Source organism: Pseudopodoces humilis, chromosome 4 (assembly GCF_049639895.1).
Source record: "Pseudopodoces humilis isolate 2021_Gansu_Grassland_sample_001 chromosome 4, ASM4963989v1, whole genome shotgun sequence".
NCBI classification, from domain to species: domain Eukaryota; kingdom Metazoa; phylum Chordata; class Aves; order Passeriformes; family Paridae; genus Pseudopodoces; species Pseudopodoces humilis.
The window spans coordinates 37,083,011-37,097,453 of record NC_142203.1 but is presented as its reverse complement, the minus strand read 5'-3'; positions in this window follow the sequence as shown (position 1 = coordinate 37,097,453).

Below are 14,443 nucleotides of genomic sequence, written 5' to 3'. Positions count from 1 at the left end.
ACTAAAGATCTGTACCCACGTCTCTTGCTTTGAGCAAGATTGGGCTGTATCACATAACCAGTTTCTGGGAAAAATTTACAAGTCTGTAGTAGTAATATCTACATCTCCAGATGGAGACCTCAAGTCCAGATATATCCATGGATAAAGTACTCTCCTTACTCAAGTTTTTATGAGACTAGCCCATCTCTAAAATGGGGTCAGTATAAAAGCAGATGGAGGACTCCTCTAATTTTGTGCAAGCCCACATATATAGACTCTTATTTGTATAAAATTAAAAAAGAAGGGATAGTGCTCCAACCAAACCTCTGAGATAATAAATATCATAAATATCATACCAATCATAAATCATACCAATATCATAAATATTGGTAGTGCTGGAATAAGGTGTTTAATCTCAGTCTTCAAAACAGCAGCAATTTTTGAGTAGCAACTCCAAATGAGAAAGAATGAAGAAAATAAAGACAGATATGAGGGTGTGAGATGTCCTACATATGAGTAGACTCTGAATTCTTTTTTCTCCACTGTGTTGTACACCCGAATAAAACATAATAAACTATAACCTAACTTAAAGTAACTTGTTTGACTGTTTGAAAAACTTACAAATTGTATTTCTCTAAGACTTAAGATGGTAGACAAAATTATAACAATACAAACTCACTTATATTTACACTACTGAAGACCAGCTAAAAAATGTATGTATATTTCTTTAAGCTCGCAAACTATTCTGGAGGTATGAATGAAACTCAGGTTGTAAGCTAGCTGTTTCTAAATAAATGGCAGTAATAGGTAATGGGCCTTATTATTAAATACAAATTTTCTTGAAATCCTTGATAATAGACAAACTGTTAAATTAAAATTTTTCTACTAAGTATATCACCTATGCAAAAACCACTCATGTTTAACAGTGAATAAAAAAATTGTTCCTGGATTTGGGGCGGGGGGTGTGTGTGGGGATGTTAACTAAAGTTTAATTTCTGTTTTTTTTCTGAAATAACTTTTATGAGAAGCTCTCCTGATCAAGATGGGCTGGTTGTTCAAAGACAAGTGATATACTTTGCCAGACAAATAACAAATTTATGATGAGTAATACTCAAGTTATTGAGAGATATAGAAAGACAAGTTATGAATACTCCATATCCCAGAAAAAAAACTGTGAAAACTTTACATTTTGTTATCATCAGTCTTCTCTCTGAAGGAGACTGTTTCAAGGAAAATAAATCTCTCAGTCATTTCATTGCAGAACAGAACTTTTCAAAGCTTCCAAGTTTAGATAGAAAACCAGAACCCTTGTTTTCCAGCCAACATTACTAAGAAGAAAACTGATGAAAGAGAAAGTAGCAAATCTGAAACATTCTGAGAACTCTATATGTAATATTTTAGCATTGGACTGTACTGTGATAAAAGAGTCAGGAAAGAACTTTGCTATTATTCTTTATCTCTAATTTGAGTTTAAGCATTTATCCATGTTCTGTAAAACTTCATATCAACAGATATTTCAAAGTGTTACATATGTATGATTGATGCTTTAGAAAGAGACATTTTATAGAAAGCAGCTTACAGTTATGAATGTTTAGAAATTACTTCAAAGTTGTTAGTTAACAAATGGCACCTTGATATAAAAGTTTTGGCTCAAGTATGTACTTCTGGTCTTGAAGAGCAATTAAGAACAATTTCCCAGCTATGGGGAAGCAGGAGTATATGATGAGATCAGATTTCATCAGATTCAGTTTCAAAATAGAAGAAAGATGAGCTGAGGGAAAAAGATCGCTTTTGTAAAGCCCAGTTGCTCTGTGTTTACTTTACAAACTGACTGCCTTGAAGGGGTTCTTGATAGGTCTCAAAGCTGCACAAATAAAAGATGTTAAGCCTTCAAAGCAAGAGAGTCTAATTGAAAGAAAGACTTGAAACCCATATCATAAACTATTGCAGGAAGAAATGATCCATTCATGGCTGGCCTAAGTGGTAGAACAAAAGTTTATGTAAATTCAGTTCTGTTATTTTTAGAATAAGCCTTCCACCAGCGTGCATAAGCCTTAAGGGCAGTATTAAGAAAAAGCCACCTAGTGCTTCAGAAATATCCTTTTCATAGTCTTTACAAGTAGGACAACAAAGCAAATGCACAGAAGGAGACTAACTTATTCATGTTTTTCAAAGAGTTGTTTTTTCAAAGAAACAATTTGTGTTTCTCACATCTCCCACTGAAACAAACAAGAACAGTTTACAATCTCAGTAAATAATATTTATTCCCTGTAGGTACATTGGAAACTTCAAAGGAGCATGAGAAAATATGTGGCATAATCACAGTTGGAAGGGATTTTACAAGATACAGAAGACACAGCATGCCACCTATCACCAGTCAACATCCAGATACATTTTCAGAAGTTGGCAAGGGTTTACATCTAAGTAAAGATGAGTAGTATCCTACAATATCTAAAAGTCCTTTTTTCTTTGATAATCTTTATGTAGATTAAATGAAAAATTATCTGTGCACCATTTTTTGACACTATTTGAAAAAATACTGAATACATATTAAAATTTCTCTTTTTAACTTCTAGAGCTGTAAAACTTAACTTAGATGTAAGCAGATAGTAGCTTGTCTTTAGATGTGCAGAATCCTGACCTAAGCTCTCAATGTAAAGGCAAAATCTCACTATTTTAAACTCTTCTAAACTACAAAACTGTATGACTGGATTTTCAAATCATAATCAAAATGTAACTTCAAATACTGAATCAATCAAATTACAAGTACCCTGAACTAAATAGTGCAGTTGCCAAAAGGACAAATCCTCTTAAAGTTGATACAGTCAGTTTTTGCTCTTTAATTTACACATCTTGGAACCATGAGACACACCATCCCACCTAGTTTTAAGGGATTATCATTAAAGTATGTTAATCAAGCCTTGTGAAAAGTTTAAGATGCAAAGGAAATTAGCTGATTATCAGACTTTATAGTGAAGCTTTTCCCAAGGTTTCTGTAAGTAAAGCAATACCTTATGAGCTCTTTTTCAATTTGGACCTAAGAACACAAATCACTAGGGGAGTCTGCCACTTTCATCTGCTCTGATAATTCATATTTTCTGACAAAATTAGGTGGACACTCCAGTTGAAGGTGTACACCTTAATATGTATGCCTTAAATTCTATACGCTAAACTGAAAACTCAGCTTTAGGTTTTGAGGAAAAAAATACAGAATATTTTTAAGGTCTGGACTCTTCAGCCTGAGTGGTACTGACGTGTATGTCACAGTCCTGCAGCCAAAATCATCGGCTGCAGGTTACAACACAGTCGCCAGCCTTCAGGATGGTGATCAGCTTAACTGCCCCAGCTGTGATATTTGTTCTAGTTCCACCATGTCTACATATTAAAGACTGAAGTACTAATTTTACTTAATAAAAATCTTTAACAAAGTGTTGGAGTCAGAGGCACAGAGAATATCTCTGTATCTGTGCTGACAGTTTCAGACACTCCAGAGAACACTGAGTTCAACCTGAAACCATGAGAAAGCTCCTAAAACTAAGTGAAGAAACTGAGAATATGTGTGCAAGTTAGATAGAATTTTATTAAGTCACTGGGTGAGAAAGTTAAAGTTTAGGGTTTAGGCTATATTAGTGAATAAAAGACAACATGGAGGATTTAGGACATCATCCCTTTCTCCTTTTCCTTCTTCTTCATCTTCTTCTTTTAGGGTTTTTAGGTAATATTGGGTGATTGGATGAAAGAACCTGCATTGCAGGACACAGGTGTTTGGTTATTGGGCTATAAGTGAAAATAAGTTACTTGGCATATCATTATTGGGCAAGTTGAGACTTAAAAGACCTTGAAGAGATACTTCGCTCTCCATTTTGTAGTGTGTTACCCTAGTGTATATAGCTCTTCACTGTCTGTAAATATGTAATACAGATGAGGAAGAAGAAACATCTGAGCCAAATCACAAAAGCAGTCTCTCTGCCATTAAGTTGGTCCTGAAGAAAAAAAATGAGCTATCAGTTACCCATAAATTTCATTAGAGCATTTCATTGTATATGAAGACCCCAAAGTTCCTTGAGGGTCATACTCTGTTCTCCTATGATTTTTTTTTTTTTTTCCTTGGTAAATTTTAACAATTTTTTCTTGACTTTCCCCTAAAATGTTCATCTTCAGCTTAGTGGGTTGGGGTTTTTTTGAGAGGCAAGTTACATTTTGTCATTTGTCTTAAATTACTGTGATCACATCATATGGCTTAAAATTTTTTGTTTCAAGTATATTATATACATTTTCCTCACAATGGAGAAAGGATACACACATATACTACGTATGCCATGTATGTGTAGAACTGTATGTGGAATTGAAACAGATTTTTCAAAATTATTATTGTCCACAATGTCCAATGGATGTCAATGAAGTCAAGAGCATCTGAGAAAAACATTTCTTATATTCTACAGAAATCAGCAAGTTATTGATATATAGGAATATCTGATAAAGAATATACTGTAAAAAATATGCACAGGTAATAGCACAGAGATGCAATTTGGGCTGCAAGGGAACACTGTCCTATATCTCTTCTCTAAGATGTAATGATGTCCCAAACATCAGAGTGCCTTGATTTGAAAGGCAGATGTCTGCCAAGGAAGGAGGGAACCTCCCTTGGAATGGGACATGACCCCCTCTCCCTCCGAATTTTTGTAACTTTGAAATTCAGGGGCTTTCAGGCAAAGAGATAGGAAAAGGAATAACATTTCTTTACTAGTATGTGTGTGCATAGTCTGGCAGGCGAGGGGTGCAGGACACCAGTGTAGCAGGAAAAAATGGGAGCAGTGGCAAAGAAACAGCAGGGGGTGGGAAGGGAAGAGGCCCAGGGATGCCAGGGTTTCCCCTGAGGCAAAGGGGAACTTTTGTGAGGTAGGGTGTTAATAAGGTCCCAGCGCAATGGCCGCTCTTACCAGCAGATCTCCACTCCTGGTAGAAGAAAGGCAGCAGGAGACGGAACCCCACAGTGGTGGTGGATTCTACCCACGGTGCTGCAGCCTCTCTCCTCTCCCAGTGCCCAGAACACAAGACAGCTAGGAGCTGCACCCAACCCCTTTTCCCCAGCCCAGTCCTTGTGGTATCCCTACCCTTCCCAGAGAAACCCCAAGGTAAAAAAAAAGAGTAGCCAGCTGGACCCCTCCCCTCCTCGGCCTCCTCTTACCTCTCGTAAGTTCTCTCCCTTATCTCTCGTTATTGTCTCCTAGCAACACATATGGGAGAAGATTCCATGAGAGACAGAAACAAAAGGAAGAATCCTAAGCCCCAACACAGGGCTCTGCACTTGTAGACTTCGTGGCAATTCTGATGAATATTCTGTCTGAAAGAAAACTTTTCATTTGATGTATGTGGTACTATCAATCTAACTACATAACAACAAAACTTATAAAAGAATTAAAGAATGGACTAAGCGTGAATGATCAACAATGACATGCAAATTTATGATGTGTGTGCCTTAACTTTCTAGACTGTGGTAGTTTGGCACGTAGGAAAAAAGTAGGAAATATCCACGGAAGTGACTTCTCTGGGAGAAGCTGCTGGGAGTTTCTTCTCTGCTTGAGATCATGCCAATAGCTGGCCAGTTCTGAGAACCGACAGCATTTTGGCACCACTGAAAAGTAAGATCACCTTTGTGAATACCACCTTTTTAAAACCCAAACCTTCTTGTCTCTTTGTTTCTGGCCGTGAAAGGTATCAGAGCTCTGCTGTGTCTGGCCCCATGCCCCACCACGGGTGTGTATGGCCTGGGGGAGGCTGGGCCGGACTCCAGCAGCTCCTGGGCAGGGGATGGAGACTTCCATCCCCCCCATCAGGCCACGCTGGGGTCTGCTGTGGCGCCTCCTGGGAAGCCTTCCGGCTCCTATTCCAGTGGGGTGGATGAAGCCTTTCCCAGGGGGCCACAGCCCTAGGCTGGGCCTGGCCATGGCTGCTGACATCTCACGGACATACCCCCCGCCATGGCCCACACAGACAGCTCCAGGATGAAAAGTGGCTGAAAACTGTCTGCTGCCCTCGAGTGCTGCTGAGCTGAAATACAACACCATGAATACCTGCCGCGGTTTCGGTCATATTTAACCCTTTCACTACCTAGATGAGTCCTGCAGACTTTAATCTTCTCTCCAAGGAGAAAAAAGGACAAGAGCGATCAACGTGTAAAGAGACAACATGAAACATCAAGGTCAGTAAGAAAAAGAGTCAAGCCTCAGATGGAAGGAGAATGAGGAGATGCTTTAATAAGCTGAAATATTCTTTTAGTAGAGCCATGGAGATGGACAATAATGTTCTGAAAAACTCCTTTAATTAATGAAAATATTATTGGGGGAAATTAACTATTCAAACTGTAAATCTGAGCAAAGGTATCCATTGATGATGACTAGCAGATGGTGGAGTAGCTGTGATCCCATGAGGTGCTTCAACAGAGAGAGAGAAGTGAGAGTTGATGAAGACCCGTTGAATAACTCATCCCTAAAATAATAACCCTTGAATTCATGGCCCATGAACACACCTCTGAGTGGTGTGAAAATGGGAGGAAGGGATGATTGCAGAGTTTTTTTTCCGGAAGCCTGCCATAATGGGAATGAAAAGCCACGAGTAAACTGTTTACTGTGTAGAACTCTCCATGGCACGACAAGAGAAAACTGCTCTCCCTACAGAGACTGATGAAAAGACTGCTGTATAGTTGGTACTGCTAACATTTTAGCAGTTTTTTAGCATTCCAAGTTTTGTCTCTATGTTGTCAGTTGAGAAAGGAAAAAGTTGGGTGTGGGGAAGAAAAGGTTTCTGGAGGTTTTATTCTGGTTTCTTATTCTTGTAGCTCTGTTAATAAACTTTCTTTATTCCTTTTAAGTTTAAACATGTTTTGCCCTTCTCCTAATCCAAATATCACATCAGAAAATAGATACTCTGGTGATTCTTAGCTAGTGCTAAACCCCACCACATAGACTAATGATTTGATGGTTTTTTTTTAACTAGCAGTCCAAAGGAAGTCAGAACTTAAATACCTCTCTTTCTCATAAGTATGAGTGAATATATATATATATGTATACACAGTACAGACCCTAATTTTGTGACAATTATCTTCTTTTTTTCTTTCTTCTTTATTTCTGTTGACTGGTTTTTTTGCGTGAAATACATTATGATAGTTATTAGGAGAAATACAGTAAGAGACATTGTTACCTGTCAAGAGTCTATGCAGTGAATAGGCAGGATCACTCTACTGATGTAATCAAACATCACTAGGAAATATTTATGTGCCTGATTCTGTTGTACTCAGTTGTATCAACCACAGATTCTCATATTAAAGGAATCTGCTGTCTCAGTTGCTCTTGAGAGATCACTAATATTTAGAACAGAAAATCCTTGGTTACTTTATTGATCTTTTTTCCTAGAATTTCCAAAGGACATGTTATTAAAAGCTTAACTCTAATTTCACTGAAGTTAAAGGAAGAGAGTTCTGAATTAAAAGGTAGCAGACTGAATCCTAACCCAGATTTTCTTTATGGCTCTGTAGTTTTTTTCTGTAGCTAGAGAAAGATCATCCCATCAACTGTAAACATTGACACTGCTTTTTTAAAAGATCTACTTAACAGTTGGAATCTTCTGAGCAGTTAGCAAATCACTATTCCATTGTTGCCCAGTAGGTGGTCTTAGCTTGTGAAAATTCTTCTCCCTGCTTTAACACTAGCCCTGTTTTTTCATTTTTGTTCTTATGTGTTGCTTCTGACTGAATAAAAAGGTACAGATTCTTTGCCATATATGTTTGTCAGATCATGCACCATGCGTTATTACTATATATGTGCCAAACGACATATATTGAGGTGACCCTCAGTTTATACCTCTGTTCCTCTTTTCTGTTTTTGACACATGAAATTTGATCCTAGCTACCTCTTTTCACAATACCCTAGCTGTTCGTAAAATGTAGTAAATAGTTGTAGCTTTTCCTTTCACTATATCTCATAGTATGTTTCCATGCACATAAAAAAAATACACTATTTTTTAATACATACAACTATCAGTGTATATGTAAAATAAACAATAAGAACTAAAATTCTTTGCTTCTATGCTAGGTTGCTGTATGCCTAACTATGTCTATTTCACTAATACAAATACTGTCCTGTACTCAGGGAGAACAGTGTTATCAGAAATCACAATATAATAAATTGGCTGTTTGCTGAAAAAGAGCTATGACATAAAGCATCTCATTTATGAAAACAAAAAAAACCCAAAAAACAAAAAACAAACAAACAAAAACCATGAAAAGGGAAGGTATAAAAACAGGAATATCCACAAAGAAAACACCTAAAGAGGCAGTCTCTTTAGGAAGAAGTTAAGGACATTTGACTCAGACTGTAGCTGTGGCAGGTAAAGTGCTCCATAATTGCTACCTAAGTTTCCAATTCAGATAGAGGTTTCAGTTTGTAGCTTTGAACAATAACAGAGAAGGGTAAATGTTGGTTTTTTTCTCATCTAGTGACTGAATTGAAATGCTCTGTAATCACTAGGTTACACATCCTCAGTTATTGCAAACAGAAAAGCTACTGACAGAAGAATTACACCACATAATTAGCAAAATATGTAGGTCATATTGAATCACAAAATTAAAAACACTTGCAAATTTATACCATGTATATTTATATAATCATGATTTTACATAAATTCAGATTATTATGAAGGCTATTGACACACAAAGATTATAAAAAAACAAGACTATCTGACAATATAGAGGAGTCACATATATTCTGATGAGTTTCTAACTAGTCTGTAAACAAGACACTTATGAGGAGTTAAAAAGTTTTGTTGTTCTTAGTTGAACAAATCTTTAATCTTGTTCCTGGCATGACCTAATTTCATATTTTGATAAAAAACAGAAAAAAATTGCTTGCATTTCCCCTTATAGTAAAAGCTGGAAAACCAGTTCTTGTGACAATATTTTTAATTAATTAGAACAAATAATTGCTTTTATATAGGATATGTAATAGTAGGGCAGAAATTCCATCCTTAAAATAGCAAGCATCTTCCTCTAAATATTTTGAGATCTACAGCTATGATTTTTGTGTATTTTTTAAACAAATGTCTTCATCTATCTCACTTTAACAAGAATAGCTTTTGTGAAACATAAATTTTACTTTCCTGCGCTTTTGTTGTTGAAACACCTGTACTTTGGGGTATTTGTGTTAGTGATTGGTTTAGTTCCTGTTACTAATTGTTGTAGACTACTAACTTTCTTGGAGCCATTACATCAGCAGTCTGGCAAGATATACAAGATGTTCACTGTAACAGTAATACATCATTAGGTGCAGAAAAAAAAACTATGATAGTAGCAGCTGGAAAATTAAATAAGTCACTTATTTTCTTGTTTAATAAATAAAATGGTAAACTGAAATTAAGTAATTAATATTTGGGAGGTTGGATCTAGTCTATGTTTGGCCCAACATACGCAAGTGTGGACTTAAGATCATCGCTCCCTGAAGGTCACTTTGGATCTTCCACTATTTTAATGGAAGCTTATTCCTTCAGAAAAAATTTCAAGAGAGTGAGTGATCCACAGATATGGCTGTGATGTACTCTCAAAAAAAGACAATGCACATTTAATTTCATTTCCTTGCAAAGAGAGTGACAAGTGCAAACTTAAAGACAGACAGAAGGCAGGTACTCTTCACAAATTAGCAGAGAATGTGTCCATAAACATTTCTCAAGGTAGAGCTGCGAATTAGATATGTCATATAATATCTTTCCAGAGAGTTTTCCTTTTCCAGCATGTTGTATGCCATGCATTTGTCTATATAGTTGTCATTTTATGTGCTGGTACACACACACATACTATACTTCTGTACAGTAGACAGAAAGACCTTTTTTATCATCCTTACTCATCATGTCTTACTGGAGAGAAACTTTCTTATATAGTTACTGAGAACTGAGTCACAAACAAAGGATGACAGCTGACCTGATAAGTCACATAACCATTCCCAGTTATAAAACACAATCATGGAAATGTCAAAGTTATCTCTTAGTTAAGCTAAGGGTCAGTAATCTCTGGATACATGCTACCCACTCTCCTACTTTTCCCTACTGTATTATATTAATAAGATGGCTACTTCCCCAGGATTTTTATGTCATCTAAATGACTACAAAATGCTAAAAACATTAAAGAAAAAAAAAAGAAAAAGAAAAAATAAGAAAGGGTTTAATACAAAATCCCAAAGGGATGAAAATCCTCCGTGATTCTATTACTCTGATCTCCGTAGGCTAGACCATGTCCCAGACAAGGTATGTGTATGAAGTGAGGGAATTTCAAGAAGCCTGTTACAACAGAAGAAATTATAAAATGCAAGACCATTTGGATGCAGCAAAGATTGATTTCATTCTAGCTTCACATTTCATACATTTCATAACAGTTACAAAAAGAGATTAAGGGCAAGTAAACACTAGGGGATGATATAGAGATCCTCCCAATCTGCCTTCATAACTCTACAGTATCTGTGACAGCTGCTAAAGGGTATGTGCAGAAGCATGCTTAGCAACCACAGCACAAAAACTCACTCCAAAATTCTACCTCTCAGAAAACATGAGTTTCCAATTCAGATAAAAGCTTCATTTTGTAGCTGTTGAACAGCAACACAGAATATGGCACGACTAAAAAGATCAGTCTAAGTCATCACTCTGTCTATCAGGCAGTTAATTTAAAATAACAAAGTCAAAAATAAATTGCAAGATATGCTTTTAATCAGGAGAATTTTTGTCAAATCCCTTAGGAATCTTCTTCCAAATCCTTTATGCTTAAGTGAGTACTCCTCCTACAGAATCATTATTCCCAGAAAAGGTTAACAACCAAAGTTCAGTAGAAAAGGGAAAATATCTATTGAAGCTATCACAATCTATGATCATAAAGTCCTATGCCAAGTTACAATCTAGCATATCAATCAAAACCTATTTTGATAATTTGCTTAGAACAGCAAACATGTTAAATTGTATTGCCGAAAGCCCTCTATAAAGAATGGGGAATGGAGGGACAGAGCAGGTGTATGCATAATAAAATAACAGTGAAAGGCATCTGGCAGCAATCCACACCAGTAAATGAGACCATGTAAAGTCAGTTATTTCTACATGTGTTTGCAAAAAATAGTATTTTCTCAGAAAAGGAAATATTTTTTTATTCACCCAGTCTATTGTGGTCTCTTAGCACAAAGAAAACCAAATATATTTGTTACAGACACTTTTCACACAGTCCTGTGGAGGGGAGACTTCCAGTGCAGTCTATTTTAGCAGTACTACCTAGCCATTGTAATGCTTCACACATAAGCTTCATACAGCTGCTCACTTGTAAGATACATAGATCTGGAGATATCTAGATTTGGAAACAGCTTATGAAGGTGCAGGAATATTCCTCCTGACATAGCTCACATGTTGAAAAATATAGCTACTGTGGATCCTTTGATCTTTGCAAAAAGGGTTTATTGCTTTATTTGAAAGCCTTCTTTTTTTCTCTTCACTTTCTCTGTCTAAAGAAAAAAAATGTCATTCTTTGATTTTGCTATCATGAGTCTATATTTTCACAACTAACTTAGAAAATTCATCTCTATATGACAGCAGGAACCCAGAAGCAACAACTTTCCTGCAACAAATGCTGAATTTGGAGAAAAGTTCTGTTTATTATTTTTTAACCAGGCAGATTGGTTCATAAAAAATATTTTCTGACAGAAAGACCAGCTTCATGGTTCCATTGTTTGAATGTTACAGCATAATCTGGACTAAGGATCCAAAAATACGACTATTCTCACAAAGTTCCTATTATAATTCAGTTTAGAAACAGAAGAGGAGAGGAAACTAAGTCTCTGTGAATAGAGCCGATCAAACCCAGAAAGGTTCAAAATATACCCAAAAAATATGATTAAAACCAAATGAGGTTAGATCTTGGTGCCAAAATTTAATAAATATTATTTAATAATAAAAGAAGGAAGGATGGAAAGAGGGAGGGAAAGAGGGAAGGAAGTGCAGGAGGAAGTGCAGGAGGAAGTGCAGAAGGAAGTGCAGAAGGAAGTGCAGAAGGAAGTGCAGGAAGGCAGGCAGGCAGGCAGGCAGGCAGGAAGGAAGGAAGGGAGGAAGGAAGGGAGGGAGGAAGGGAGGGAGGGAGACAGTTATGGGGGTTAGGCAGAAACATATCACCCTTGCAGGGATCCCAAGAACTTCTTGTTGCTCCTTTCCATCTGGTCTTCTTGAGGGTCCCCTGCAGCTGCCATGCTGCCAATGCCACACCACACCATGCACTGCCACACCATGCCAAAAACTCTAGAATCCTGTGGATGGATATACCTTTGGGCCAGGTGGGAGAGCCCAGGTGCCTCCCTTGCAGGGACCAGTTTGACACTGTCCCTTTCAACACTGTGATCTGCTGCATGGAGCTGCGGTGCTCTGCTGCAGGGTCTGGGGACCCCTTTGGGAACCTCTGGCACCCGTGACACCCCTGTGTCCCTCATGTGGATGCGGCTTCTCCCGGGGGAAGGGCCCCGCAGCTGAGCTGCTCCGCGCAGCGAAGGATGGGCGCTCGCTGCCTCTCTCCAGAGCCTTTTCCCCACGCACCCAAAGCCTCTCTGCCCCCAGCCTTCGGTGTGAGGGTCTGTGTGGGCCTGGCAGCTGAGAGCCCTGGGGCTGTGCTCTCTGCTCTGAAGCTGTTAAACTTCTGCTCTGTGGATTTATTCCTCTCCCCCAGCCCTGAGTTGTTACTTTATTTTACCTTCATCAGCCAGCAGCATGAGGCCTCCTTCAGGGCCCACTCAGGGTGTTGTGGTCTTCTCTGCAGCCTTTGTAATATAGTTTTGCTATAACAGGCAAAAGCATCTTCATTAACATGTTTAAGTCATAAACTAAAATATTTCAGTCTCTGACACCTCCTCAGGCATAAATGGCCAATTAATGAAATATATCACGTGGAAGAATAGTTAGAAGCAGTTCTGAATCCATGATGGTGTACATTTTAAAGCACATATGAATTAAAAAAATTTTGACTTAGTAGGTTTAAGTATTGGCACAACAAAGAAGAGCTGGTAAAATGAAAATTAAATTTTCACTAAGTGAAAATAAGTGCAACAAAAGAAAAGGAAAGCTGATATTTCATTAGTTACTACTATGTGGCAAAATGGTTAGATTTATGTCAGACACCTAGTAAAAGACTAAGTATCAGGAAAAAAAGTTTCTCTCAAGACAGTCACATCATTCATCATGTAAACAATAAACTGTCTCTGTAACCTTCGTATTTCTGTAATTTTTTTATGAGGTGATCTAAGGATTTTTGTATTTTCTAAATTTATATAATCTTTTTCAGCATAATCTTTGAAACATTATTCTTCTTCCCAAAAGCATAATTAAAAGATACTGTATCTAAGTGGTTCTATTCAGACTCAGCATGATAAAAACTTAACTTTCCTTTGTCCTTGCATTTGCATACAGCCAGAATTCATACTTTTTCAGCCAATAAAAATGTATTTCTATGAAATATTATTAAGTTTTCTGGGTTTCACCACTTAGTAACATTAAAAAAATAACCCAAAAATAACCAAAAGCAGCCAACAAAGAAATAATTTTAGAAGTTTTATTTTCTAACAGGGATCTTAGGGAGAGTTTGACGACACAGGACTTACAAATGCTATAAAAAAAGGTGTAATGTAACTCTGCCAGCCCTTGAGTGGTCAGGCATTCGGAGCGAATAATTGTTGAAGGTTCCTTCCAACTGGACTATTCTATTCTATTCTATTCTATTCTATTCTATTCTATTCTATTCTATTCTATTCTATTCTATTCTATTCTATTCTATTCTATTCTATTCTATTCTATTCTATTCTATTCTATTCTATTCTATTCTATTCTATTCTATTCTATTCTATTCTATTCTATTCTATTCTCTATTCTATTCTATTCTCTATTCTATTCTATTCTATTCTATTCTATTCTATTCTATTCTATTCTATTCTATTCTATTCTATTCTATTCTATTCTATTCTATCCTATCCTATCCTATCCTATCCTATCCTATCCTGGTCTGGTCTGGTCTGGTCTGGTCTAGTCTAGTCTAGTCTAGTCTAGTCTAGTCTAGTCTGTTCTATGCCATGCCATGCCATGCCATTCTACCCTACTCTATTCTTTCAGACATGAATATGAAATAAATTGATATATTTTATTTCTGTATTTTTCAAGATGGTAAATGAACATAATAGTTTAATATGAGATGTCTTTCTTCTGGAACACCTTTATTCACTTTTGAATACTAAGTATGGCTTCTTTTGAAGTTACTACAGAAAAAATATTACATAGAATAAATTGAAGAGCTTTTCTGTTACAATGTTTAGTGTTTATTTGGTCAGTATGTTTAGTGTTTATTAGTGAAAACACCACAAAAGAAGGAGTATACATGTTGCTATTGATTCAGTTCCATGAGAGGTATGTTATA